We start from the raw sequence: 15,929 nt of genomic DNA on the forward strand, positions 1-15,929 counted from the left end.
GAAGTAATGTTAGATGTTATGTTGTTAAGAACACTCAAAATATTTATGTTATGAATATGTAATGTTAAAACAATGTACTTATTGTGAACAATTCCAGTTGTAATATATTGATGCATGGTGACATTTATATTATGATTCATGTATATTCATTGTGATCATATTCAATTTAAGTCGCGCGAGCCCTCGGACGTTTCCGCCGTCTGGTTCGGGGGTGTGACATACATGTTTACATATTGTAATATCATGCACTCTGAAATCATGATCATTGATTATATTTCATATGTTGATCCAGATTTATGTTTACCAGCACACAATGGATGCTAGTAACACATGAATATATAATATCGTGGATATTACTAATGAATATATATATATATATATATATATATATATATATATATATATATATTACGAATCAATATATAATATCGTATATTTTAAAGTTACAACGTAAGAATTTGATTTTTGTATGTTTTTTTATTTAAAAAATATCAGACTCAACGGACAAAAAAAATAATTAAAAAGCACAAAAATGATTATTTCAACAAAAAGGTGCATCATCAATGATGATAATTGTTATTTGCTGAAAAAACAAAAAAAAACATGATAAGGTATGAATTAAAGGAATAGTTGTTCTTTGTTTAAAGATTAAAAGATGTATATCACCTCTTCTATCCTTACAAGATAAGGAAGCTACATAACTAATCTAATCTATTTTTATATTTTTTATAAAACAATCTAAAAAAAAGAAACCAAAATATGCAAGGAAGATGAGGAAAAAGCTGATAAAATATTTCAAGTAAAAACAGAAGAAGATAGAGTTTCTTTTTTAATTTCTCAATACTTTATCTATATATATATATATATATATATATATATATATATATATATATATATATATATATATATATATATATATATATATATGTGTGTGTGTGTATCTTTACTACTATATAAAGCATTTGAAACATTTCTTGAAATTTAAGAGGTATCACTAATACTACATTGTGTACAACCAACTGATGGTTACCATTCAATACAAATATTACATTTCCATTTTAGAAACTAATCACATTAAACATTAATGTTTCATAAATAATCAAACGATACTCTTCCCTCAATTAAATGACTTTCCTTCTTTATTCCCCCAATCACGTGTTGTTATCTCGAACCTTCCCCTATTAAAACTCACACTCAGTTGATCTAGCCATTTCAATTTCAAATTTTTAATCCTAAAATCTCATATTCTATGTTTACAAAGTTCCGAAGAATATAGACACATAATAAAACAATTTATGGCTCAGGTAAAATTTATATAATATTCTTTCTATTATATTCTTTCTCTGAATGTTGCTTTTTTTTTCTTACCATAGACCTAATTGGAGTTCTTGTTAAAAAAATGTGCCCTCAATGGAAACAATGGTAATTTTAGGTCTCGATGGTGATGACGATATGATTTATCTTCTCCCACATCATGATCAAATTATTAACGACACCACAGTAATCCTCCATTCCATTTATCTCTATAAATTTTCTTCTTTGAACCACGATTTTAGGGATTTAGATGCGGCCTCATCTGCCAAGAATGTCAAGATGTCGATTTTTTCAGTCATCAGGAGTGCTAAACCCATCATGGTTGCATAGGGTCATCTTGGTAAGCAACCATGAGTTTCAATGTTATAGGTGGTCTCTGTTTTGTTCTCGGTAACTAATCATGAGCTTAATTGTTGAAGGTTATATTTAATCTATTTTTGCATTTCTATTTCAAATTTGTGGCTTTTTTATAATCCACTTATAATCATATATGATCATATTGACATTTTTCAATAGTTGCATTCTTTGTTTTCTCAAGGTTGGAGATGGCTTTGGATTTTTATGTGGAATTTTGTCATCTGTCTAAGAACCTATATGGTAAGAATCTTTTTTAAAGCAAAAACAAAGTAAAACATATTTCCATTTTATCCATTTGTTTGTATTGTTGGATTTTATTTGTTTTGATTTGTAACAAGCATCTAGGATTTTAGTGGTCCTATATAATTCAGAATCTTGTTAAAAAACTAAAAGTAAAGTTCTATAACAAACAAATAAATAGATAAAAATTTGTGTTAAATATACAAATTAAAATGGTTTCAGGACTACAAAAACAAATTAAAATAGATTGAAAAAAATCGGATTGAATTATTCACAACCTACAACCCACCAGACAGGTCAAAAGTTCTGAAACAAGTTAAGATGTTATGATTATTAGAAGTTCACATTATGAATGAGTGATTAATTGCAATTTGAAAGAAAGTGAAACATAAATGAATTTATCAACGTTTGAGGATTGTAAAAACCAAAAAATTATCAATATTGTAACTTGGTTATACTTATGGGTTTTTATTGTTTGATCTGATAGCCATAAGAAAACAATTCAACAAAATATATTAATCAGCGTCCGGAAACTATTTGTCACCGTTGCTTTGCGCGGGCACACAACAAGTATATATATATATATATATATATATATATATATATATATATATATATATATATATATATATATACACACACACACGAGTACTATCATGTTAGAATATTACATTTAAATGAAAAAAAATGCTTATTATTTTTTACTTTTTTTGGATACTAATGACCAAAATAATATTTTTTTTTCGACATTTTCAATTTATTTTTTATTTAAAAATATTCCTTGTTGACATCCGAAAAGATCAACAAAGAATAATTCTATGTGTCTCATAAATTACCTTGTTTCATTTCAATATATATATATATATATATATATATATATATATATATATATATATATATATATATATATATATATATATATATTAAAATGTGGATAACATCTATTATGTGGATGGTACTGTTCTATGTGAATAACTAATAGTATAGGTCGTTTTATAATATGAATACGTTCAACCTCATATAACTATCATCAGTATCATGTATTCTCAATATTCATATTAATTTTTGTTCCAACATATCGTTATCACTCATTTTTATTCTTATGAAATACAATTATTAATAACACAATCCGACAATATTCTGACAGATTGAGAATCATAAAAAAAAGTTTATAAGACCCGTATTGACGATTTAATTAGTGAAATTACAATAGTTATGTTAGTTTGAACGTATTAATATTATCAAACATAATATTTTCTTAGTTGTTCTTATATAATAGCATTGTCCATACGTCCGCACGATAGTTGTCCATCCACATTTTGAACTTATCACTATATATATATATATATATATATATATATATATATATATATATATATATATATATATATATATATACACACACACACATTATGGGATGTACCATTTTTTTATCGATTGTTATTATATTTTATATAGGTTGCACTAAAACACGTAGCTTCAAGATCATGTTTCTTTTTTTCTTTTGTCTGATTGGTTTGAAGATAGATTAAGTGCATAAAGATAGATTAAGTTGTATGTATAATAATGTTAGTCTAGAATAATATAAGTATGTATAATAATTGAGGTCATAATATTACTACTCATGATCTGTTGGATTCTATTGAGATACTTCAAGACCTCTGATGATGTTAGGAAACCAAAAGTTTCAAACACAACTTATATAAACACATGTTGACAGTGTTGATATGGAATTTTCTCCCTCTCATTCTCTATTATCTCTTCCAAGGACGAGAACACACAAAACCTAAAATGGTTTTGGTTTTGCTTGTTTTTCAAACTAAGAAGAACAATAGTCTTGGTTGATTGTATTATTATATTGGGGTGCAAATTTGATAAATGGATTTTGATTTGGATAATCATTGTTAATTAAATCATATGCACGAAAGGACTTCTAGCCTAGCGGTATCCAGTTTGCATTCTCTTATTGTCTCCTTAAGATAGTGGGTTCATGTCCCGCACTGAACAATAGTTACAGTTATGATAACATTGATAATATAACAATGGAAAACAAAATGAGTAGATTTAAGGCTGTTATTACCATTGCAACACAACCAGTGAATGAAGAAGGGTATGATATGAAAAGGGATAAGCTAAAAGAAGATATGGTCTATGATTATGATGACCCATCGGAACGTCCACCGCAAGTTACAATTTAAGATCCTTTAACCTAAAACCAAAAAAATGATGATCAATGATAATTAAAGAGTGGGAGGCTAAAAGTGTTCAAATTTGAGGTGGGATGAAGTTTACCCTAAAGTCTCTACAAACGACTGAACATCATGTATTATTAACAAAAATATAACCCTAGAAATGGAAGACCATGTTATAAAAACTAAGAAAAAAAGGTCAGGGAGTTTTCACGTTTTTTATGAATTTCATTCCATTTCATGAATGATGAAATCCATATTTTGTATCAAAAAAATAAAAAAAAAAACTTCAAATTATAACATGACTTGGTCCAACCACAAAAAGCATACTCCTCTAATTGCAAATTTCAGATCACTACATGATAAATAAAGATGGTAGTTATCGGATATGATGTTCTATGTGATGTTACCTGTTCAGTATATCATTTAATTTGGGTCCGTTTAACAGGATATATGTTTCTAATTAAGATCATATATCAATAACCTTTGAATAAGATCTTATATCAATAACCTGCATATAATGATTGAGCACACTTAATTCACAAATAGTATTTAAAGATATAATGACCTCCACATCTTATCAACACAAACAAATAAACCATTGCACTTATTAAGGTCCTGTTATTCCGCCCCCCCCCCTCCCTATGAAACCTATATCACGCGCTTTTTTTTGCTTTTAAGTCAATCGCCCGATTTATTTTAATTTTTTTCTTTTACATACAAAATCTATATTTTACATTTATGGTCTCTTTACTTTTGGAGTTTTTCAATTTATTTATACTTATTAACAATATTTTCATTATTCTTTTATAACCCATTTAAGTATTTTAATTTTTGACACCAAACAATAACTTAAATTTTATATAGCCCTATTAATTCAAAAGAATAACATATCATTTCATATAACTTTTACAAAATTCAAAAAATAATTCATCACTTATTTTACAACTTTCAATTTCAAAGAATAAAACATCACTTCGTTTTTGGACTTTTACAAATTTTAAAAAATAATTCACCACTGATTTTACCACTTGCAATTTCAAAGAATAAAACATCACTTCGTTTTTAGATTTTTATAAATTTCAAAAAATAATTAATCACTTATTTTACAACTTGTAATTTTGAAAGAATAACATATCACTTCGTTTTTGGATTTTTACAAATTTCAAAAAATAATTCATCACTTTTTTTACAACTTGTAATTTTGAAAGAATAACATATCACTTCATATATAGCTCTAACACTTTTAAAAAAATAATTCATCTCTATATAAATGTCAAGTACTACACAACAATACTTACCATTACCCATCTTTTTATAATTCTCAATTATTACTCCTATATAACTTTTGTAACAATTTTCATCAATATAATGGCGAGTTTTCAACCAAACGAAAGAAATGAAGCTGTCAATAACTCGTCAGAATGTTTTGCAAAAAAGGTATTAGCATATATTTTACCTTCATAAATTGTCAAATGACATTATAATTTTTTTTAACCAAACAATCATTTTCAGGTGTTCAAATCCTATGACGATTTAATAGAATGGGTGCAAAAGATGGGACGTGTGCTTGGGTACATTATTATCATAAGAAGAAAAAAGATAAGAGGAAGTGGGCTCTTAACTAAAGTTAATCTTATATGCGATCGTGGTGGTATTTATAAAAGTAAAAAAAACCTCCAGTAGAAATACTGGCACAAAAAAAAATTAATTGTCCTTTTGAATTGAAGGGTAAATATTCCAAATTAAATGATTCTGGGATGTTAAGTGTGGTATGTGAAATACATAACCATGAACCCGCAGAAGACATGGAGGTTCATGCATTTGCAATGCGATTGACTGATAATGAATTTCGTTTGGTGGCCGACATAGCTCGTATGCAAACCAACAAAACTATTCATATTCATATATGAATGAATTTCCAAAGGTACTACATCCTTACATTAAGCAGGTACACAATGTAGAAGGTGATGGACATTGCGGATTTCGTGCAATCGCTTCTTGTCTTGGTCTTCATCAAGATGAATGGTACCAACTTCGAGTTAATTTAATGGAAGAGTTAGAAACACATACTACTGAATATGGCGACATGTTTGGAAGTGAATATCAGTTTCAATTATATAACTCTTTGAATTTCTTTGCCGAAGAAGCGCCGCTTTAAAACTGGATGATTATGCCTGATACAGGTGTCCTAATTGCTTCAAGATACAACATGGTATTACATTGTTTTAGCCGACACGCAAGCACAACGTACTTACCACTTCGATCTACTCCACCACCAGCCCATGAACACATTGTTATTGCAATTGGCCTCGTCTATGGTAATCATTATGTCAAGCTAGAGCTAGAAGGAGAGTACCCGATGCCTCCTATTGCACCACAATGGATTCATTGCAAACGTCCATGTGCAGCTGAATGGGTCACCCCGTATATCGAACGGTTAAATATGTATAATCATTATTATCGTGCTAGTTTTAATGGCTAAATATGTATAATCATTATTATCGTTCTAGTTTTAACGTCTAAATATGTATAATAATTATTATCGTTCTAGTTTTAATGGTTAAATATGTATAATAATAATTATTTTTTTAGTTTTATTGTTTGACAATTTAATTGCAACGTTGATTAATTATTTATAATTGTTTTTTATTTATAATAATATTTATTAAAAAATATACCTATATAATTATATATTTAATAAAGATCAAATGGAATTGGAAACTAAAGTTGATGTGGTGGAATTGGAATTTAACCCAAGTTCATGAGTGGAATTTAACACATTCAATAAAGTAAGGGGATAATAAAGAAATTGAGTTAAGTTGACGGACCATATTTATAATATATAAATATTAAATAACGTCAAATCTCATAGGGGAGTGGATAAAAAAAATGGCCCCCACTTATTAAAGTGAAAAAAGTAAACCCAAAGCAAAGTATGTGAGAGTAAACAATTATAAATTAAACTTGAGATTGAGAAATAAAGGTTGGGTTCTGTTTATTAAGTATGACGTAATGGCAGAGATGAGAGACGAATATGACTATGGTTTATCTAACATCAGATGGGTGGGAATCAAACTCTTCGGTGGCAAAAGCTTTCTAACGACTTCAATTTCTCCATAGTTTTCTTGCCCTAAAATGAAATTAATAACAGAAAGAAATAGAATCAATTTCTTGAGAGATGCAAGAAAGGAAGAGAAATCGATTGGTAATGTGACAGAAAGAGGGTGTAATGCACCCGAAGAGAGAAGAAATCAGTCACCAAGAAGAGAATTTTAGGATCTAAGTTTTAGATGACGGAATTTCTTGACGACGCCAAAGAATTAAGAAATCGAAACCTTCTTGAATGGAGAGAAGATGGGCAATGTCGTAGTATAACAAATGTCCGATCTCTAAAGAGCAACGATCCATAAGGGAGAAGATCGTATGTAGATGGTCATCTCCAAAGCCATCAGAGCGTGTGCATTCAGAATATCCAAAACTTTATGCGGATACGACACAACAGAACATGAGGCATTGTGAAAAAGGAACTCGGACTCACGATCGGAGGAGTTGGACATTTGATGGATTATGATTGATTTTGGATTTTGGTTAAAACAGAATTGTCCAATCGGACAATCTGGATTGGACTATTTGGTTCGGATATTCGGATTTTTGGATTGATTTTAAGCTAAACCGAATTATTATTTTTAGATTTCGAATTGGTTTTGTTTTATAAAATAAGAACCAAATAGTCCAAAAAAACCAAATAACAACTTACTATTTATTTTTAATATATATCTTTAATTGTTTATAAATTTACTAAATTATTTTTTTAATTATTAGAAACTTTCAACCAAGATAGTACTTTAATATGTACTTCTTATCAAAAGTTTTTTGTCAATGAAACATTAAACTATAATTAATTTTTTTTAATAGTTGTTTATAAATTATAATTCATAGCTAAAAAAGTTTTATTTAGTTACTTTTAAAGTGTTAGCTAATATTTAAGTTATACAATATTTAAAATATCTTGCTTCTTAAAAACCGAATTGTAAAAGCCGATCCAACCGAAGTGTAATTTGGTTGGATCGGATCGGATTTGAATTTAGTTTGAACTATTTAGATCCATGCTTTGAAACCGAAATCCATTTGGATTTACTTGATTGGATCGGATCAAACTGATCCATCCAAACAAACACCCTTACGATGGATATTTGACATTGCAGAATTTGAGGCGTTAGAAAAGATTGAATCGGCGTAGTGTTAAGTTGTATCGTTTTGAGGACGGGGTACATGGAAGTATTAGAATTGTATCTTTTTGGTTTTGACAACACCAAATAAATAAGGTTTATATATATATATATATATATATATATATATATATATATATATATATATATATATATATATATATATATATATATATATATATATATATAATCCCTTGTGAACAGTACTTCATTGTCGTTTGTGGTTTTTTTATCTATCGGTATTTCTCTTGCTGGTTTTATGGATTTTTGTTTTCCCCTTTTTACTTTTTGCTGGTTCGTGAGCCTCATTGTCATCTGCCTGTCTCCACGATAATTCTACGTGTTCTTTTCCTGTTGCAACGATATTTCTTTTCCATCGCTTCACCTGAATACTTTTTGATCCGCTTTTAATCCTATATCCTTTGCTCGATATCTCCACCTCTTACTTCCTCCGTCACTTTCTCTCTTCAATCACTATGAATGTTGGCAACCACCATACGAGTGTCACCATACGAGTTTCGTCTACACGTCTTTTCTCTTAGCCACAAATACGCGATGTTCGCTGACCGATGTTGCCTAACAAAATCCCTGAAGTTATTTCCATCTTGTGCATGTCCATCTCCACTTTTAGCTAAAAAAATTCTATTTTCTGTATTTTCTGTTACCTTCTCAATTTTCTCCAAACCCAACACGTTTCTTATAATTAAAAATTGTTATGGGTTCATTTTGCGAATCAGGTTTCAATTTGGGTTTACTTGGTATACAAAATATATTTTAGTAATTGCAAATGATTTTCGATTTTTGCATTGAGCTGGAGATATAAAATTCTATTTTTTCTTACTAGGCATGATTACATAATCTATTTGCTAATAAGGTTGAGATGTGGCTCGATTTTACAACTGCAAGCATGGCAATGGTTCATAAGTTTGTTTTAGATGATGTGTACACCAACTTAAGAATATAAGGTTATTTTTTATTGTATCCAAATCCGATTTGATTCTGGAAATCGAAAAGTAAATTGCCACCATAAACAAAAAGGTACTATCTTAAGGAACAAGTATAATTTATCTCTTTAATTTACACATTACACATGTATTTTGATTTTAAGGGTTTCTTGAATGTTCTTGACTTGTATGTTGTTTTGCAGGATATATTAAGAAATGGGTTAAGTTGACACTCTCTCTACGTTAGAATATGTGGTATTTATTAACCTCACCTTACCCTATTCCTATACGGACACTACAAGAAAATTCATAAATTGCTACGGAAAGTTACTATGAAATAAAAACCCGTTGCTATTTTACTACGGAATACGCTACGAAACGACTTGTCGTAGCTATTTTGCTATATAAATGGTTACGAAATTGCATTTTGTAGCTAAATCTTAAGTAGCTACATAAAGTTGTTACATAATCTAAATTTATAGTTATTTTACTACGGAATATGTTACAAAATGGTTGGTTGTAACTAATTTGCTACGGAAATGGCTACGGAATTGCATTCCGTAGCTAAATCTTGAATAGTTGCTACGGAATTAAAATCCGTAGCTAGTTTACTACAAATAATGTTACAAATTTTTTGGTTGTAGCTAGTTCTCTATGAAACTTGTTACAAAATCCATGTATGTAGCTAGTTGGCTACGAAATAAAAATACGTAGCTAGTTAGCTATGGAATTGGGATCCGTAGCTATTTTGCTAGGAAAATTTGCTACAAAATAAAATTTTGTAGCTAATCTATTATGGAACTTGTTACAAAAAGGTGAATTTGCAAAATAGCTACGAAATCAAAATCCATTGGTATTTGGCTACGGAAAATTCCGTAGTCAAGTAGTTACGAAATATGTTTTCGTAGCAAATATTAAAAATATACAATTATCTTTGAAAACTCAACAACAAAAATAAAATATTATTTTTAATTGCTTTGAAAATTTAATTATAATATAATTTCTGCATTATAAATATTTTGTAATTTTTAGATGTTGATGACATTCATTTGCTAATTTTCGTATAATAATATTATCCCCATATTTTTTAGGCTTTGAAAATTATTACCCCTAAATCAAAATTTATTTACCTCAGTCTTGTACCGGCTTTTTCTAAAAAAAAAAATTGTTTTATTTTGGTTTTTTAGTAAAAAAAAAAAAGAGAAAGAATCCTTTGATGAACTTGAGCCATGACGTTTGTTTCAATGTTTTATTAAGGGTAAATTAGTAAATCCACACAAATCTACTTCCTACCAACCCCAAATTAGAGGTGTCCCGTTCAAACCCATCGTCGTCGGACGACGATCGCATCTCTCCCTCTCTCAACTTGCCGCCGTTGTTGCTCAGCTACCCATCACGTCGTCGTTAAAATACCAGAGGAAGCTATTTGGTAAAAATACGCCAAATGTGAAACTGTGTAAAATTTGCCACTTCGCATAAACTGTAGGGATTCGAATAGAAAATTCTGCATACTTCACAAAACTTTACTCCTATTGCGAAAGTGGGTAGTAACTGCCAAAACACTGAAACTGTAAGGACCATATGCAAACACTTTTCTTTCTTCGCCAAATTTGTTACTAGATGCGAATGAACAAACCACACAGCAGTAGCAAAGCAAAGCATCAACAACCCCAATAGCTGATCGTAGATGCGAACTCAATTTTGACCCGAAGTATAAGCATTCAATGCGAAACCCGATCGTCCCCAAGGAATTTAACGTCCCTGCTGTGAACAACCAAAATCAGTTGAACCTTATTTGACTCCAAAAAGTCAAATCCAAATCGAATTCATCAATTCGTTCATATAAGCGAACTGAACACCATGTTAATCGATTTCGCATTCTCCCTACACATATCGAAATCAACTCCGTTCGTCCCAATACAAGCATCTTTTCAAGCAAATCTAAAGCTCCTGGGGATTTCGCATTCACCAGGTAACATTCTTCTCTCTTCTTTTTGCTCCATTTTCTCGTTCTATCATCCAATGGATCAGAGGATATTGATCTCTCCATTAGATTATTCAACATAAATAAGTCATAAGTTTCTTATTTGCTCAAATTTATTTTTTTTGCAATCGATTATCTACTTGCAATGCAGATTTGGTTGAACAGTTCTTAACTTTTATGTAGTAGTGGAGAAAATCAATCGATTGAGTCAAATTGTTTGCCAATTTAGTGGTTTCACGCTTGATTGCTGAGAAAAAATATATGATTTTTGATCGGCATTTACATGAACCAATTTCTAATTAGTGATGACATTGCTCTTGATTATAGTTCCTCTGCTTGGAATATCGTATGTCTATTCGGGATTTGTGATTAGTTTGTTTGATTATAGTCTTCTGAGATCTTTTACCATGTTTATTCGTCAAATCAATGTCTCTTGGACTTGTAGCTATTTTTGTACTACATTCACCATTCCTAACTAGAGTCCATTTATGTAATTTGTGAGGATACCTGTGATTTTTTACTTCTTATTTTGGGATGATTATTAGGACTCCAATTGTAAGGGAGTATTAGAATTAGGGAGCATTTTGTGAATTCATTAATGTTGTGGTAGCACAAGATGAGCCAACAACTGATGATTGGGTCATGTTATGACCAAAGTCCCTCTGTAGGAAGTTTCTGAAAGGGCTAATCTGATTCTGATCATCATTAGTTTTGAAACAAAGATCAACATCCATGTTTTGAAAACTCTGGTGAGCAGTTGAGACATCCAACTGATTACTTCCATTGCTTTCCATTTTTGTCAATGCAAGTAAATCTATATAAGTCGATAGTTGTTTGTTCCTGTGCTCATGTGATCATCAGACCCTGCTCAAGCATTGTGAATTATACACAATAATGGGTAATAATTGCAATACTGAGCTTCATAAGTTTATGCAGTAACTATGCTTTTGTGTGGTACATCACATTACAAACACCTCACTTATATTTTCTTTTTTACCTTAAACACATTTTTAACGCACTCATTATCTCCATTCTTCATGAATATGGTACTATAATCAACATTGTTTTGTATTATCATTCTAGAACCAACCGGACAAGAAGCACTAAATTCTTAATTAACCTTTTAGTGATTGAAACATATTAATGTCTCCCATATGGAGTTGGTAAAGGGTTAATCTTATGATTCTAAGAGGCAACAATAAACTGATTTCTTAAATAAAGTCTGCAATAATAATACATGTTCTTGGTCATTCACTCATGTGGTAAGATTTATGTTCTCCGTAAATTAAAAGATGTTTGAGGACAATTTAGTAATTTTGCTTTTTTTTTTTTTTTTTTTTTTTTTTAACTTTCTAGATGAAATTTGTCATGTCTATGTTTTAAAATCTACTCACATGGAAAAAGGAAAAAACATAATTTTGGATGCAAAAACAGATTACCCAGTAGCCTGTAATGTTATGGTATTTATCTTCCTTAACATATCTTGTGCAAAAAACATATTTTTGTTGTTTTATTTATTTATTTTATTTAATATGCTTTTTGTTACAAGGAAACTCTTCTTGTTCATGAAGAGTTGCTGCAAAATGGTGATGTTAATGAACTTCTCATTGAACTTCAAACTAAAGGCATGATTTTTGCTCTTTTAATGTTCAAATTGTGGGAAATAGCCTTGTACTTTAGTCACACTACTAAATAGGCAACGTACTTTTTCTTTTACCCACAATAGAATAGGGATACACAAAAGAAGTCGAGGTTGATGAAGATCGGTCTGAGTGGGACTGATTACAATGTTGAGGTAAAAACATTTTTTTATTTATAAAATTGAGTTCATTTGCAACAAAATCAACGTAAGATGGAGATCTAATTTTTATATAGTTTCTTTGTTTGTAACAGAAAAAGAAGAAAATCAAGAAAGTTATTGAGAAGTACTGGAAGTGGGATCTCACTAACAATACACAACATATATGGGTAATTTACAAATCATTGAATTTAAAGTTTATGTTTTTAAAATAATATTCAAGTTTTTTGGATATGTGTAACTTTTTTTTTTTTTTTTTTTTTTTTTTGCAGCTTAGAAATCCTAAAAAAGTTATAACATAGGAATATCATGATATCTACAAGAAGACGATTAATGAGTACCTAGAATCTAAGACTATATGGCAAATGTGTCTTCAATTCATATGATTTTGATGGAAAATTGGTAAGATTAATAGCAATGTACTTTTGCGGGATAAAATAATTTATTTTTTTTATTTTTACTTTTAACCGTTTTCTTTTTCTTTTTATATTTTCTTTACCTTCCACGGTACCTAAGTTTTGTGACACATGTTATTGACTCCAATGATCTTCCCTTTAATGTATCACATGAAATCCTCCAAGAAAGTGGTACGTGTTGTAAGTGCATTTATATTTTGATTTATTTGATAAAATTGTCAAGTATAATTACAAAAATGGTCCTTGTATTTATAACATTTACGGTTTTTTTGTCCAAAATTAAAGTACTTTCATTTTTGGCCGTTATTAACATACAAGAGATTGATTTTTAATCATGTTGATTGTAAATTTGGTTTTGCAGATTTTACATTTTGGCTGAGTACTTGTGGCTATATGTGTGTTTGTGATGGTTTAAATCTGAACTGTGTGACTTTATTTTTAATTAATATTTAGTTTTGATGGTTTGGTAACCTTGTAGAAGAATTTTTATGATGTAATATATCTATAAAAATCGATGTAACTATTAAATTTATATTTTTATATATTTTTTATGAAAATTATAATTGAATATTTTGATTTAATGAATATTTTTACCATAGTGATTTGCTCTGAACCTATTGTTGTGGCATAATGGCTACGAAAAAAATAGCAAATAGCTATGGAATTTGCTACGGAAAAATGGCTACGAAATTTGTTACGAACAAACAACTATGGATTTTGCTACGGAACAAACAACTACGAAATTTGCTACGGAACAAGTAGCTATGAAATTTACTACGGAACAAGTAGCTACGAAATTTGCTACGGAACAAGTAGCTACGAAATTTGTTACGAAACAACAGCTACGAAATTGGCTACGAAACAACAACTATGGAATTTGCTACGAATCAGGTAGCTACGGAATTTGCTACGGAACAAACAGCTACAAAATTTGCTATGGAACAAACAGTTACGGAATTTGCTACGGAACCCATTGTTACGTAATTATTATGGAACTTTGTTGTAGTTAACTTGCTACGTAATAGATGAGGTAGCAAGGGCCGTAGAAAAATTGCTACGGAACTGTAATTCCATAGCTAAACAATTTGCTACAAGAAATATAGCTACGAAATATTCATGACAAATTTTGTAGCAACTTCCGTAGTTATTTATGTTTAGCTACAAAATTTCAGTTTTTTGCTACGGAATTTTTCCGTAGCTAAATCAAAATTTTCTTGTAGTGGGATAACGTAGCAATTAACAAATTTATGTTTAAAGAGGACGAGTAAGTCGGAAAGATTCAACTTTTGATTGAATTACAAGCTTTTGCTCACAAATCTCTCAGTTATTGCAGTTTTTTTAACATAAATATTTTATTAGCTATTAATCCTATTGGATTTGTGCCTGCTCTCACGGATGCTGATGTACTGCTTGCTGATTATTAATGTAAATTTAAATATTTTTTTCGTACTTTATATTTCTAGTTATATGGTTACGTGTTTGTACGGATAAAATATATATTTTTATGCTTTATAAGAAAATTGATTTATTCAATACATAAGAAGTAGTTTCCAAAAACACTATGGTGGGCTGCACGTCATCTTTTGTGGACCCAACACTCTAATTCAATACAATAATGCCTTCCCTTAAATCCAATATAATTCTTTATATATATTAATTTTGTGTTCCTTTAAGAATAGTGAACTTCTACTGCCTTGGACATTTGCCACATATTTTTAAAATGGTTGTCATTTTCAGTCATTCTAATAGAGGTTTTAAATTTTAGTGCCTGTCCAAATTGGTCCCAGAGTTGTACACGTGTGGGTTGGTATCTTACACACGTAGCTGCGCGGTAGACCATTGCACCGCCTCTCTCACCTAATTCAGTTGTTACCGTCATAGACATCATTTACTACCTTTCTCCCACCCTCCAAACGCTTCTTTGCTCTGATCAGAAAGTAACTTTTTCACACACTTTACAGAGAATTCTGTTATACTCTGTAAATCAGAAAGCATAATATGAGCTGATCAAAGATTATATTTACTCTCTTGTTCATCGTGATTCTTCTTTCTTAATTCTTACATAAATTGATCTTTAAACTCGATTACAAATCTCGTGAATTGGTATCAGAGCAGGAATCCTTTCTGTGATCTGATTTTCATTCGATCAAAAAGGTTTTTGAATCCACTGTTTGATTCAAAAAGTTTCCGTCCTTTTTGAATTTGAAATTTTCATCTAGATCTCAATCTAGGATTTGATTCTGCAAAAATTTTTGTTAATCGAGTGTTCTTTGTGTAATTCTGAATTGAATTATACAATTTGATTTTCAAAATTCTCAAAAGTCGAGTTTCATCTTGAAGTTTTTGTCCGTACAACAATGGCGTCATTCAATCTTAATTCAATGACTTCATTTTCTCATTTGCTTGGATCATCCACAAAAATTCCAATGCTTATTCCAGAATATTATGATCAATG

At 29.9% G+C, this 15,929-nt stretch overlaps 2 long non-coding RNA genes across 5 annotated transcripts; both read left to right on the plus strand.

Moving 5' to 3' along the window:
* Positions 1 to 1,136: 1,136 nt before the first annotated feature.
* LOC111897841 (uncharacterized) lies at positions 1,137 to 6,694 on the plus strand. Of its 2 annotated transcripts, XR_008224293.1 has the most exons (5): positions 1,137 to 1,304; positions 1,374 to 1,733; positions 1,853 to 1,911; positions 3,370 to 5,540; positions 5,616 to 6,694. It is a non-coding gene; the product is annotated as an uncharacterized LOC111897841 (long non-coding RNA). The 2 variants fall into 2 exon arrangements; XR_006192261.1 differs by having other exon boundaries at positions 1,374 to 1,911.
* A 1,929-nt stretch (positions 6,695 to 8,623) lies between these two features.
* LOC111897844 (uncharacterized) lies at positions 8,624 to 14,055 on the plus strand. 3 transcript variants are annotated; one of them, XR_002852406.3, is made up of 6 exons: positions 8,624 to 9,370; positions 9,480 to 11,248; positions 12,810 to 13,055; positions 13,154 to 13,228; positions 13,331 to 13,645; positions 13,836 to 14,055. It is a non-coding gene; the product is annotated as an uncharacterized LOC111897844 (long non-coding RNA). The 3 variants fall into 3 exon arrangements; XR_002852408.3 differs by having other exon boundaries at positions 8,630 to 9,370; positions 9,480 to 13,055; positions 13,331 to 13,460; positions 13,575 to 13,645; XR_008224294.1 differs by having other exon boundaries at positions 8,632 to 9,370; positions 9,480 to 13,055.
* Positions 14,056 to 15,929: the final 1,874 nt, after the last annotated feature.

Source organism: Lactuca sativa, chromosome 5, assembly GCF_002870075.4.
Source record: "Lactuca sativa cultivar Salinas chromosome 5, Lsat_Salinas_v11, whole genome shotgun sequence".
Lineage (NCBI taxonomy): Eukaryota > Viridiplantae > Streptophyta > Magnoliopsida > Asterales > Asteraceae > Lactuca > Lactuca sativa.